The sequence below is a fragment of the Myotis davidii genome, unplaced genomic scaffold (assembly GCF_000327345.1).
Source record: "Myotis davidii unplaced genomic scaffold, ASM32734v1 scaffold486, whole genome shotgun sequence".
In the NCBI taxonomy this organism is placed as follows: Eukaryota; Metazoa; Chordata; class Mammalia; order Chiroptera; family Vespertilionidae; genus Myotis; species Myotis davidii.
Genome location: NW_006298678.1, coordinates 527554 through 542452, shown reverse-complemented (window position 1 = coordinate 542452; position 14899 = coordinate 527554). Strand labels below are relative to the sequence as shown.

Genomic DNA, 14899 nt, shown 5'->3' with positions numbered 1-14899 from the left:
GGGTCGGGGGGTTCCCTGCCCAGTCCTGATGCCTGGGCCAGAGGCATCAGGCCTGGGCTGGGGGCAGAACCAGTGATGGGGGGAAATGAGGGTCCCCTGCCCAGGCCTGACGCCTCTGTCAGAGGCGTCAGGCCTGGGCAAGGGGTCGATCCTGCGATTGGAGGGTGATGGGGGTCAACACCTGAGGGCTCCCAGTATGTGGGAGGGGGCAGGCTGGGCTGAGGAACACTCCCCCCCCCACACACCCAGTGCACGAATTTCGTGCACCGGGCCCCTAGTAAGTATATAAGTTCTTTGGTTTATCTATTCTCATCTCTCCAACCCCACATCAAGGTATGTCAGTCTGTTTCATGCCTCCATGCTTCCAGTCTTATTTTATTGGTCAATTCATCTTGTTCATTAGATTTTACAAATAAGTGAAAGCATGTGATATTTGTCTTTCTCAGATTGGCTTATTTCACTTAACATAATAATCTCCAGGTCCAACCATGCTCTATCAAAGGGTAACAGATCCTTCTTTTTTTGCAACTGTATAGTATTCCATTGTGTAAATGTACCACAGTTATTTTATCCATTCGTCCACTGATGGACACTTGGGCTGTTTCCAGATCTTGGCTATTGTAAATAATGCTGTTATGAACATAGAGTTGCATATATTTTTTCTGATTGGTGTCTCAGGATTCTTAGGTGACATTCCCAAAAGAGTCACTGATACTGTTTTGTTCTTAATTCTGCAGGTTAATAAGTAGAGGCCTTCCTTTTACTTTCCAGTAGATGGTGCTATAGGGCAACTTTCTGTTTACTTTACTGGTACCTCTGGGATCTCAGTGGGCAGTGTTGCCTTGGTCATGGAATATGCCCTGTATTCCCCAAGGTGGTGGGCATCCTCTCTGCGTCTGTGTTTCCTCTGTCTCGGGTCCTATTCCTGTGATGGGATGTGGCGTGTGATGGGGCTTCAGGTTTGTACGTTTTCAGAGCTGCTTCTTTGTAACCAGAGACTGCCTGCTGTTCTGTGATATCCCAACACCTCTGCTGCCTCTACTGGGTTCTACCCTGAGTATTGGGTAAAGTGGGGGTGGGTTGTGGGCGAGGTCACTTCTTGAGTCTGTGGCTTTGCTTTCTTGCGAACATTGGCTGCTGCTAGTCCACAGCAGCCACACCACTGTGCTGTGTGTCTGCCTGTCACCAGCTATACCTGCAGTGGCTACTTAGGCCAGAATGTTTGGTCTGTGCCACCTACCCTCAGTTGCTGTGTAAGGACTGCAGCCTAACTCCTACATTGCTACCATGTCAGCTTGGCCAGCAGTAGGCACTGGCCTGAATCTGCAGACTTCATCTCTGTTTATCCCCATCCTGCCTCCTCTCTTATTTTGATATGCTTACCTTCAGATGTCTCTATGCATGGATCTCTCAGATATGTTTGTGTGTTGAGCAAGGCATCCTTGTTGAACTGTAGTTATCTGATTTGTAACTTTAAGGGTGGAAGTAAAGTGGTCTTCTTATTCTGCCATGATGCCGATTTCACTCTTCACCGTTTATTAAAAATACTCTGCTTTCTCCATTTAATTGCCTTTGCTTCTTTGTCAAACTTGACTACATTTGTGTGGGTCTATTTCTGGGCTTTCTATTATGTTCCATTGTTCTAATTGTCTATTCTTTCATCAATACTATACTGTCTTGATTACTACTGCACGTAGCTTCATAGGAAGTCTTCAAGTTGAATACTGTCAGTCCTCTTACTTTGTTCTTTTCTTTTAATATTGCATTGGTTTTTTTGGGTCTTCTGCCTTTCCAAATAAACTTTAGAATCAATTTGTTGATATCCCTAAGTAAGTTGCTCTGATATTGATTGAGATTGCATTGAATATATAGATCCAGTTGGGAAGAACTGACATTTTAACAATACTGAGTATTCCTATCACTGCACATAGAATTTCTCTCCATTTAGATTTTCTTTGATTTCTTTATCAGAGTTTTATAGTTTTTCTCATATAAAGTTTGGACACATTTGTTGGTTTATAACTATTTCATTATTTTTTGTGTTAATATAAATGGTGTTTTAATATAAAATTACAATTGTTTGTCATTGTTTTAAAAGAAAACAGTTGACATTTTGTGTATTAACCTTATATCCTATAAGCTTGTAAATTGTTTATTAGTTGCAGAAGTTTTTTGTGAATTATTTGGGATTTTCTATATAGACAATTATGTCATCTTAAAAATAGGTTTCTTTCTCAATCAGTATGCTTTTAATTTCCTTTTCTTGTTTTATTATACAGCTAGAGCAGCACAGTATTCAAAAGGAGTCATGAGAGAGGACATCTTGGCCTTATTTCTGATTTTTAGTAGGAAAATACAAAGTTTCTCACCATTAAGTATTAAGTTTAGCAGTAGGTTTTTGTAGATGTTCTTTATCAAGGTGGGAAAACTTCCCTCTATTTCTAGTTTGCTGAGATTTTTAGTCATGAATGAGTATTGGATTTCATCAAATGCTTTTTCTATATGTATTAAATGATAACATGATCCTAGGCCTCCAGCTGTCTTTACGTTACTGATCTTCAGTTTAATTCCATTGTGGTCTGATTGCATATTTGTGTGATTTCTATTCTTTTAATTCATTGCAGTGTACTTTATAGCTCATAATGTGATCTATCTTTGTATATGGTCCATGTGAGCTTGAAGTTAATAATGCGAATATTTTTCAATAGATAGAGTTACACATATGTTGATATATATGCGAGTTGATATGTATGCTATTTTGTTGTATTGACAGCAAGCTTCAAAACTTCATATGTCAAATTTTCCGAAGGTGTTAACATCATAGATATTTTTATACTTAAAAATGTCGAATTTCGTGATAAAAAAGTGCATTTGCAGGAAGTTTTAATCATTACTTTATTTTGAAGAAAAGTGCTGCTGAAAGTTATCGTATACTTTGCGAAGCTTATGGTGAACATGCTCCAGCTCAAGATACTTGTTTAAATGCTTCAAAAGTGATGATTTCGATGTGAAAGACAAAGAACGTCCAGGTCAACTGAAAAAGTTTGAAGACCAACAATTACAAGCATTATTAGATGAAGATTCATGTCAAACTCAAAAACAGCTTGCAGAAAGAATAAATGTTGCTCAGCAAACAATTTCTGATCGTTTACAAGCAATGGGTAAGATTTTAAAGGAAGGAAAGTAGTTGCCACATCAACTGAACGAAAAACAAATGGAAAACCGAAAAAGTCATCAGTAAAATGTTGCTTCAATAGCACGAGATAAAAGTCTTTTTTGCATCGAATTGTGACTGGCGATGAAAAGTGGATTTATTTGAAGAATTCCAAATGCACAAAATCATGGGTTGATCCAGGTCAACCATGAACATCGATTGCAAGGCTACCCCACCCGCCGTATTCACCAGACCTTGCTCCTTCAGATTACCACTTGTTCTGATCGATGGCACACACACTTTCTGAGCAGCACTTCAAAATGTACGAAAAAGTGGAAAATTGGGTCTCTGAATGGTTTGCCTCAAAACAAGAAAAGTTCTATTGGGACGGTATCCACAAATTACCTGAAAGATGGGGGAAATGTGTAGCTAGCAATGGACATTACTTTGAATAAAGCACTTTTGATATTTCTCTTGAAATTATCATGTTTTCTTTGTTTACAAAATCCACATTATTAACCGGTACACCTGGTATGTATTCTGCAGTTGTTAGATGAAGTAGTCTACAGGTCTTCATTAAATCTTCCATCACTGATGGTGCAGTTCAGTTGTACTGTGTTCTCTGCCTGCTGCATTGGTCACTTACTGGGACAGGTGTATGGAAGCCTCCCACTCTGAGAGTGGTTTGTCTATTTCTTTTTACACTTATATGTTTGCCTCATGTATTTTGACACTATTTTTGGGCACAGAGACACTAGTGGTTGTTATATGTTCTTGTAGAATTGACCCTTAATTATTCTGTAATTCCCCTTCTCTGAAATCTGCTTTCTATGAAATGAATACAGCTACTCCAGGTCTTTAGAAATTGTTATTAGTTTCAAATATTTCTTTTCTTCCTCTCTCTTCCCTTTCTCCTCCTCTTCCTCCTCCTCCTCTTCCTCCCCCTCCTCCATCTTCTCCTCTCCCTCCCTCCATATCCTCCTCCCTCCCTTCTGCCTTCCCTCCCTCACTCTCTCTTTTTCCCTCTCCCTCTCTCCCTCTATCTCCTCCTTCGGGTATTTCCATTTGTGTAAATTACATCTTTTGTAATGGTACCACAGTTCTGGCATATTCTGTTCTATCATTTTCATTATGTTTCTCTCTGCATTTCAGTTTTAGAAATTTCTATCAACATTTCTTCAAGCTCACTGATTTTTTTCCTGGGCTGTGTTTTGTTTACTGATGAGCTCTTCAAAGGCATTTTTCATTGAAGTTACAGTGTCTTTTAATTCTACTATTTCCTTTTGAATTTTGAATTTTTCTTAGTTTCCATCTCTTTGCTTGCATTGCCCATCTTTTCTTGAATGTTGTCCACTTTTTCCATATGAGTCCTTAGCATATGAATGATAGTTGTTTTAAATTCCTAGTCATATAATTTCAACATCTCTAACACATCTGGGTCTGGTGTGGTACCAGCTCTATTTCTTTGAACTGTGTTTTATCTTTTTAATATGCCTTGTAAGTTTTTGTTGAAAGCTGTCATGATGCACTGGGAAGAGAAACTGGTTCTAGCTTCAATGTTGTGTTTATGCTCCTGGGCTTCTCTCCAGTGAGCTGTGAGCCTCTGTACCTGCCTGTCTATCTCTCCAGTTTCAGGGGCAGCAGTTTTCCCTGTGATAACAGCTGTCTGATGGCTCTAAGAAAAGTTATTGATTTTCAGTTGTTTCAGCTTTTTCTTTTTGCGAGGACAGGGGTAATGACTTCCAAACTCTTTACATGCCAGAACAGAAACTGGAAGTCCACCTACTGCTGCAGTTTTAACGAGATGAATAAACAACTTTTATTATCTGAATTGGTACTTAGAACATTCTCTTGAATTCACCTGCCATTTGCTGGTACAGGCTCTTCTCACTGGGACAGAGGAAAGTGGCTGAGGAGCTGATGCACAGAAATACATGGTTTACAGACAAAGAAGGACCTGGAGATATACTGAGATTTTGAAGTAATAATTACTCCATATAAAATGGAGCATTTGATCCTAGAGACCAGAAGTTCCTTGACTTGCTTTTGATTTTGAGGAAAAAGAAAAGACAGGGAATTAACTTTAATATACTTTTTGAAAGTATGGAATTTAGACTTGAACATTCTATAGGTAAGTAAGGTTGGACTACTGTAGAGTGAAAAGCAGTATGACCACTTCTGTAGCCCTGGCAGTGAATATTGGTAAAATAAGGCATAGAATTGCATGGTAATCAAGGTAAAAAGGTATTTCATTTACTTATAATTTAAATTTAATTTTGACTAGATGATGCTTACACATGGTGCCAAGTTATAAAAGAACAAAATTACTTGATAAAATGTTTCCTTGCCACTTGTGTTCCCTATCACCATAGCCTGGAGTCACCCTCACATACCTGTGTGTATTGTGGGCTTATGCCCCACCTTTATGAAAATGGTAGTATCCTGACATACTACTCTATATCTTGCTTTCCCCACTTAAGAATAAATCTTGGAGGTAAGTATAGATTTTCAGAAAAAAAGAATAGACTACACAATAAATATCCACATACCAATCTCAAAACATTAAAATTGTATAGAAAATGGGTGTTTTTTTTGTTTGTTTTGTGTGTTTTTTTGTGATGAAAGAAATGCAGTAAGTGACAAAGACATGTTGGAGACCCTCGGCTGGGTTTTCCACCGAAGTTGTGCATCTCTCCCAGCTTCACACACTTCCTGATTGAACATGTGGCCTGTACCTTCTAGAGTTTTGTAAACTCATACTTTGACAGCTCCTTTATTATATTTTATAGAATTAGCCCTGCTCTTCTCATAGGTAAATCTAACAGGTCTTGATTATATTTGAAGTGAATCAGAAAGATTTTAACATTTTTTTCTTGAAAAGACCTGTCTTCCAAAGTGGGGACTTTGATCACTGGACTAGGTCCTGTAGGATGCTGCTGAATTAATGGGACCTCTCAGACCCATAGCAGCCCTATGGACAATGTGGACCTCATCCCTCTGCCAGGAACTGAAAAACAGGATTAAAATCCCACCTGAACTCCATGTTGCACATGCTGGGATATGTGCTTTGCTTCTGGCTCCATACAGTGGTTCTCAACCTTCCTAATGCCGTGACCCTTTAATACAGTTCCTCATGTTGTGGTGACCCCCAACCATAAAATTATTTTTGTTGCTACTTCATAACTGTAATTTTGCTACTGTTATGAATCATAATGTAAATATCTGATATGCAGGATGTATTTTCATTGTTCACGACCCACAGGTTGAGAACTGCTGCTGAAAATAATGATGGGTAAACGTCACAAAGCTACACATCTTTGCCGAGGTTGGGCATGTGACTGAGGAGGAGAAAGTCAACCTAAATATTGTTAATTCTAGGAAGAGGAGATGAGCAGCACAAGCTGATTGCTCCATGCTGGGTGGGCTCCCACTCTGACCTCAGTACTGCTTGGTGCCTTCGTTGTTTTCCTAACTCTGGCAGGTGAAAGAGGTACCATGCTGTGCTTCAGTCATGGTTGGTTTGGAAAGATAGCTGTGTTATTTTGAGATTAACTTTGCCTATTGTGTATTTTTGGAGGAGAATGTGCAGCTGAGGCTGGGATTGTATCAGTTGGGCTGAACACTTAGATAGTGACATTTATAACAAGCTCTCAGATGAAGCCCACACTCAGGGTTAGAGATCACCCTGAGTAGCAAGGCTCTAAATTAAATCTAAAAAAAACATTGTTTCTTTATTTCTTGTTTTCTTAAATCGTTCTTTTCCCCACTTACGTACCTGCTTTAGAGACTGCTCTGAATCAGGACATTAAGAATGTTGAATTTTTATTGAAAGACTGTTTTGTATTCCATGGCATAGGTTTCCTTTGTTATTTAACCAGTTCCTTGTTGATGGACATTTAGGTGGTTTCTCATCTTCGTTCTCACTAGTCAGGCTGTGTGTGTTCATGTGTGTGTTGCATGTATGTATGAAAAGAAGGATTATAGGGGCTGACTTGTATACTGAAAATTATGATTATTTTAATTAGTGGTGATACCAAAGATGACACTTTTTGACAGGTTGGTTTTATTTTTGACTCAGATTGAGCTGGCAGTCACCTGAAACCTTGTCAGTTTTGCACGTGCTATTATTTAGCCACATTATCTTTTCCATCTTGTTCTTGTGCAATTGTTTTTCTGAAATCTAAGTGTGGGATTGATTTACACAGGCTGTTAAATTCCATTTGCTAGCTTCAGTCTATCATTCTCACCTGTCAAGATAATTTTGGTTGTTGACTTTGTCATCTAATATTTTCCCCAACTCTTCTAGGTTTATACTATCTTCACATCAGATAATCATGCTATATCCATCCATCCATTCCATCCATCCATCCATCCATATGTTGACGAGTGACCGTATATTGAGAACTGTACCATATGCTAGACACTTTTCTAGCTCTAGGGATACAGTGATAAACAAACCCGAAAAAAAATCTCTGTTCTCCTGGAGCTTTCATTGAAGTAGGGAAGACAGACACTAAGCAAAGATAAATAAGTTACATGTATGGTATGGTAATGATAAGTGCCAAGGAGAAAAATAAAGCAGGCAAGAGATATAGGAAGAGAGGGGGGGATGTTTTGCACATTTAGATAGGGTGGCCAGAGAAAAGGTGACATTTGAGCAGAGATAGGAAGGAAAATGTGGTGCAAAGGAATTTTTTGACCTGTTGCTAGAGACTTTCCTGCAACTTGATGTTAATCCATTCACTGGCACCTTTGGGGCAAAGCTGGCTAATCCATTGAAACTCTCTGTCACTTGAGTATCTGCTTGCATTCCCCTATTCGGTTCTTAAAGACATGTTGAGACCGATTAAATTCTGGACTTTTAGCATACCTGGGGCTCCCTGATCTTGGCTTGTCACACTCTGACCCAGGGGCCACGTGTTTTATGTGAAAGACTATTTTCCCCTCATCAACTTGGAGTAGCTCTCAGTGATTAGCTAGAGCCATGATCCAGTGGAGATGGCTGCCGTGGGCAGAGGAGTGAGACAGGATGGCCCATGGGCCATTCCTACCCTGATGGGCCTCATCTATAAAGCACAAGTGAAAAGGCTAAATTCTCTTGACAACATTGTGAGAAATTAAACTTTTTCCTCAGTAGACTTTGGCAAATATAATTCTAAATAGCAAACCATGCCTTTGGCACCATTATTTCAGTCCAAACCCAAAGTCTGCCCCTTTGATGCCATCTCTTCACTCAGGTTCTTTGTGCACACTATTTCTGCAGGGCTTGAGCTGTCGGAAGACCTGGACCCTGTGCTGTCAGGCAGCTCTGTCCCGAGTGTACTGCTGTTACCTCCAAACTTACCTGCAGGCTGCAGTGTTGCCATGGTTATCCCTTTACCTACATAAGGCGGAGTTTTCCAGGTGTACAAACAGGTTAAATGGAGGATTCAAACAGACACTGAATTCATATAGGAGACAAAGAAAGCATTCGAGGTTAGCCATGCGCTCCAAGAATAAAGGTAAATCTGAGTGCTTTCGTTAGGGCCCCCAAATGTCTATAACTAAGCTTACCGCCTGCCTTCTCTGGCCTCAGTTTCTTTATCTGTAACATCAGTTGACTAAACTAGATTATTTCTAAAGCTAGATTCTAGCCCTAAAATCCAGGTTCTATAAATTCATTTAATTAAGTAACCAGGGCAACAATAATTTAGGAACCTGGTTTCATAAATATTTAGCCTGTTGAAAAATGGGACCCATGAGGATAGTGGTTTTGCTAACAAGGAGAAGCTGAGATAGGACTGAAAACCAAGGAGGCCCAGTGGGAGGTCGGGTCCCAGTTGGTGAGCTGTGGCCAGTGTGGTCAGGAGGGCACACCTGTGACTCCTGGAGATTGAACACAGTGGCAACGACAAGCACAGCAGCAGGAACAGAAAACCCTCACCAGGTCTGTGCTCTGCAGCAAACTCTTTGACACACCGCCCCTCCTCCCCCTCGACATACACACACATATCTCCACTCTCCTTCCCAACCCCGCTGACACTCTCACAGAAGAAAATGTGCAAGAAATGTGTTCTTTCTGGAGAGCAAATGCGGACAACATTAGAGTGCCTCCGTGGTCAGAATGGCCCTTTGTTCTACTTCTTAATGACTAATTGCCATGCTATGAGGAGGGTTATGCAACCCTGGCAGAGCTGGGCCCTCATGCCAGAACTGCTGGAAGTGTGTAATTTTCAGAAAGCTGTGACTGCGGCCTTGACGTTGCGTAAGAAGCAATTACTGAATCCAGCCTAGGCTTGCTTCTTAGTACAGGCTTTGGGCCCTTACCCCCAGTGGCTTTACATGCTTGTTAATGTTTAAACTGTGGAGGAGTAGTAGAATCTTCTGTAAGCTCCAGTTGTGTTTGCGGAGTTCAGTGTGGGGCTGGGAGCAGCACAGGCAGGGGAAGAGCAGGGACAAAGGGAGTTCAGTGTGGGGCTGGGTGTGCAATAAAGGCAGGGGAGGAGCAGGGTAAAGGCAGAGGTTTCCTCTGTTTTTCTGAGATGATTTTGTCCTTCTGCTGGCCCTTTGGTAGGTCCAAAATTTTACTCTTTTCATAGAAAAGTTAAAGAAAAAGACCTCTGAAAGTCAATTTTTAAAAACGTTCATCAAAAAAATTCTCTGTAATAACCCATTATCTTTTAAAATAGACCTCAAATATGACTTCAATTTATAAAAATAAGTGACAAGAAATTTCATGTAGTTTCTGATCAGCTACTGGAACCTTAAGGGGAAGAGCAAAGCTAGTTTATCTGGGCAAAACTCGCATATACTGGTGACAGAGACACTGTGCTCACAGGCCTCAGACTCTGGCCAGAGCTGCTCCCCCTCAGAACCCTGATGGGTTCCCTGACCTTTGGAAAGAAAGCCTCTTGACCTCTACATGTCTGTCTCCTATCTGCAGAATGAGGGCACATTCTCTGCCATCTGTGTACTTTTGTGGCACCTATCACTGTGAGGCAGGGGTCCTCAAACTATGGCCCGCGGGCCACATTCGGTCCGCCGAAAACATTTATCCGGCCCGCCGGGTGTTTTTGCCACCTCTGCCTGTTGCTTAGCAGCCGACTAGTTTTTTTTAAAACTATAGTCTGGCCCTCCAACGGTCTGAGGGACAGTGAACTGGCCCCCTGTTTAAAATGTTTGAGGACCACTGAGTGTGAGGTCTAGGCACAGAGACACAAACATCGGGCAAAATTCACATGTATGTCCTATGGGAGGAAGTACTGTCTGGCTTCCTGGAGCCCACTTGGCACACACTGACTGCCCGAGGACTTTATCCCAAGTTGGTCTACAAAGACCCCGAAAAAGCAGAGGCAAGTCCAGCAGTATGGTACTTTCTTGTTCTCATTTATAAAAGAAGTAACAAGATAGTGTTTGAGAATTTGGTAAAAAGTTTTAAAATGTGCTAATATCTGTCTTCTCTCAAAGGTAAAAGCGATCATGTGCTCAAAAGAATGAGAAATGGTTTCTTCTCTCCCTTCCCTGTCCACCTCTCCCATGCTCATTCCTGTTATGTCTTCACTCTCTATTCCTTCTTTCTCTTTTGTTTTCTTTCCTTTTTAGTAAACTATGCTTGTTTAAGTTGTAAGGTAATGCACATTAATGGTAAAAAATATTTTTCCAAATAAAATAAAAATATATAAGGTGAGAGAATAAAATATGTTATCTACACCCCCATCTCTCCAGTTTCATCTGCTACCTAGAGGAACTCTACAATTTAGGCATTTCTTAAAATCTTCCTAGAAGTTTCCTGTGCATGTATAGGCATTCCTACACATGGATGTATCTGTAAAGATATAGCCCATGTATTGCTCTGCAGATCGCTTTGCCTCATCACGTAACAGACACCTTTCCATAGTAGCACAGAGACCCACCCATTCTCTTCATAACTGCTTAGCAGTCTGTTGTGTGGTGGTACTCTAATTAATTTAACAAGTTCCTTAAATTGGTACAAGGTTTATCCAGTTTGAGGGACCACAAACAATGCAGCTACACACGTGCTAGTACACATGCACATTTTACACAGTTGAGCGAGCACACCCTTAGGATAAATTCTTAGCAGCATAATTGCTGGGTCAAAGGGCATGTGCACTTTACATTTTAATAAATATTGCCAAATTGCCCTGCAAAACAACCCCATTAATAGTGTATGAACAACCTATTTCTTTAAAACCTCATGAACTTCATGTTCTATCAAGCTTAAATCTTTGCCAATAGGCAACAAATGGCAAGTCACTATTGTTTTAATTCATATTTTAATTATCAAAAATTGAACATTTTCACAAGTGTATGAACTATTTGCATTTTTTTGTGGAAACTATCTGGTTTTGACTACTATCCATTTCTATTCAGTTTTTAGTAATTTAAAAATTTATTTATAAAAGGTGTTTTCTTTTAAGCATTCGTCTTTATTTATCAAATAGGAAGGTCACAAATGCATTCCCTGTTTGTCTACTTCTTAAGTTTACAATATTTGTGCAGTCAAATTTATCTGCTTTTCTTGGAGAGCATTGAAGGCTTGCACCATCCTATATAATAAAAGAGAAACATATATATTGACCGTCCATTTGCTACACTCACCAGCCAATCAGGAGTGAATATGCAAAATAACCCAACAAAGATGGTGGGCTAATTTGCATACACAACACACTGGGCGGAGAGCAGAAGCAGGAGAGCTGGAGGCTTGGGGGGATGTGGCAGAGTGGGAGGCTGTGGGATGGAGACAGAGCAGGAAGGGAAAACCTAGAGCACGGGAGCACCAGGAGTTCTGGGAATAGTAGTTATGGTGGCAGTCCTAGGAACGGAAGCAGAGGCCCAGAGCATGGGGAGCACCAGGAATGCTGGGAATCATAGTTCTGATGGCAGACGAATCTCCTAGACACTAGAGCAAAGTGAGCCTGGAGCAAGTTACTGTTGTGGTGGGGGATGGAGGAAAAGCAAAGGTGAGAGACATAAGTAAAATCAGAGTGTCTAGGAAAAATTAAAGGGAAGGTATCTTGAAAATTCCAGGAAATCTCCACCAATGAAGCAAAGAAAAAAAGCCTCTATTATTCTGTGAGCAACAAACCAAACTGGGTTGGGGGTCTCAGACAATTTGCTCACATGATTGCAAAGACAGACAGAAACTCCAGGATTGGAGAGGGCTCCCCTGAGGGCTCCCAGATTGGAGAGGAAGCAGGTCAGGCTCAGGGACCCATCCCCAGTGCACAAATCTTCATGCACCGGGCCCCTAGTGTCTAGATAAACCCTGATTATTCAAAGAAGACCAAAAACTAGTCTATGCTTTCTTCCAGCACTCATATAGGTTTTCTTTAGGCTTGTCAATCTTTGTTATTTTAGACATTTACTTTGTTGTATGGAGTGAGGTAGGGATTCAGTTTGAGGAGATTCTATGGGTTCTATGTAGCTTTGCAAATCATCCTATCAGCTATGGAGACATGCTGCCAAGTGAAGGCTTTGTGTTCCCTTGGAAATAAAAGGATTCAGACAGGTTATTTTTATTATTGTTGTTATTCTACACCTGAGGATATGTTTTTATATTTTAGAGAGGGAGGAGGGGAGGGAGGGACAGACAGGAAGAGAGAGAGGGGAAGAGAGAGAGGGGGGGGAGAGAGTTTTTTAAGAGAGAGAGGGGGGGGAGAGAAACATCATTTGGTTGCAGGCACTACCAACTGGGGATGGAACTGACAACCTAGGTATGTGCCCTGGGTGGGAATCGAGCTACCTGGCAACCTTTTGGTGCATGAGACAATGCTCCAACCAGCAGCCATACTAGCCAAGGCCAGACAGACAGGCTTTCTGAAGAGCCTGGGCAGGAATTTGCCTTTTTCTCTTTACTTTTTGTATAAAAATTCTGCCCTTCTCCACTCAGGTGAATACTTGGCTGTACTTCAGAGGAAGCTTCAGTGTAAAGTAGAAGATGGCAAGAAGATCGAGAGAAAAGTGGAAAAGTGAGAGATTCTGTTGGGAAGAGAGAAATATAAATTTAAAGTGAGATTATTCGCCTGTGTGCATCAACTGTGGGTTTAATAGGGCATGTTGCTACTTGAACAGTGTGAGCAGTGAAGGCAGAATCAGATGAGTTCTGTTTACCTTCCTTCCTTTAGCTCTGCTCATGAAGAAAAGAAGGAATACACAACTTTTTGTTATTCTCATTTTAACAGTATTTCTGGATGAATTTTCTAGTTTAACAGGTGAAAATTCTTATGGGAAAGTAAAAAGATCTCATTCATTATATTCACCAGTTTTCAATGTTTCTCCAATGGTTCATAAATATGTGGAATATGTTTCCTTTAAAAACCAATAAGTTAATTGCGCAATCAGTAACATTAGAGGTTTATATTTCCTGGCATGAGTGATATGACATACATATTGGCAAAGACCTACATGACTTTGACTTGCAACATAAATAATATAATCCTGTAGATCAAATTCCAGGTCATTTAGTTAAAAGATACCAAAGAACTCTTTACCGCCAGGTGTCTGCTTCAAGGTAAATTGTGTAATTTGTATAATAATTATAAGTTGATTGATGAAGATTTGATTTCATCATTAAAGGCTAAGGTGTTCTACCACTACTATTAATAATGATTACCATTTGTGCCCTGCAGAGTACATATACAGTACTCAACAAATAGACATGTGTATGTGTGTATTCTAACTCAACCTTAATGCCCTTTATGAAGACTATACAACCAATCCCATTATGTACACTCTACAAATGAAGAAACAGAGGCTCAGATAGACTAAGTACCTAGTTCAAGATCACAAAACCATTGAGCACAGAGTTGAAATCTAAACCAAGATTTCATACTACCCCTTACCTCAAAGAGACGTGCAGATAACAATGAGAGGTAGGACAATTTCCAGTGGAATTTTAATTTCACTTCAGCTTAAGGAATCAAAATTGATCATGCTCTCTTTTCTTGACCCCTCCCCTGCTTCATTAGATCTGCCATCTACTTGTTGCTGTGGAACTCTTACCTCTAAGATCCCTAATAGTCTCCATCTCTGCTCCCACTAATATTCCAACTAGTGTTCCAATGATGGGAAAGTAGTCCATGTGAAGTCCTGGGAGGGCAGGGAGCCTCTCCCAGCCTGGTTATGGTTAGTTTCAGGCCTAAGTGAGGGCTTGGACAAGACCAGGGGATGGGATGGAAGAGGTCTGGCAGTGGCTCTTAGATCTCTACCCACTGGCCAGGTGTCCTTGATTAGCCAACCCCCACCCCCCAAATCTAGCCCTTGCTACTCCTTTTCATCCATCTGTAGCTTCTTTTCTCTCCTAATTCTTTCTCAATGACACTTAAGAATGTTCAAACATTTGTTTTCCTTAGGAAGGAAGAGTAACCTTCTCTAGACTCCTTTTCCCCCTTGACGTTCTCTATTCTGTCAGTGTTCTTAAGAGGACTTGTCACAGTCACTGCTCCCATCCCCCATCCCAATCTGACTCCCAGCCCCACCCACCATTTCTCTGCAGTGGGGCTTCCTAGGGTCACTATTGGTCTTGCTGAGAAGTTAAACCTTATTGGATACACCCTCTCTTCACAAAATATAATTTTTCCTAGATTTTATAATTCCATACTCTCCTAGTTCCCTCCTTTTCACACTCCTTTACTCATGTTCTAAATATTAATATTAACCTTGGCTCTCTTGTCTTCTCCCTTTGCTCAGGGATACTTCACTATGAGCTTTAGGAACTGTTATTTTCTCTCACATATATATATGTGT

General features: G+C 40.6%; 1 pseudogene; it reads right to left on the bottom strand.

Moving 5' to 3' along the window:
• Nucleotides 1-14899, bottom strand: part of LOC102751661 — an 18219-nt pseudogene that overhangs the window by 2918 nt on the left and 402 nt on the right.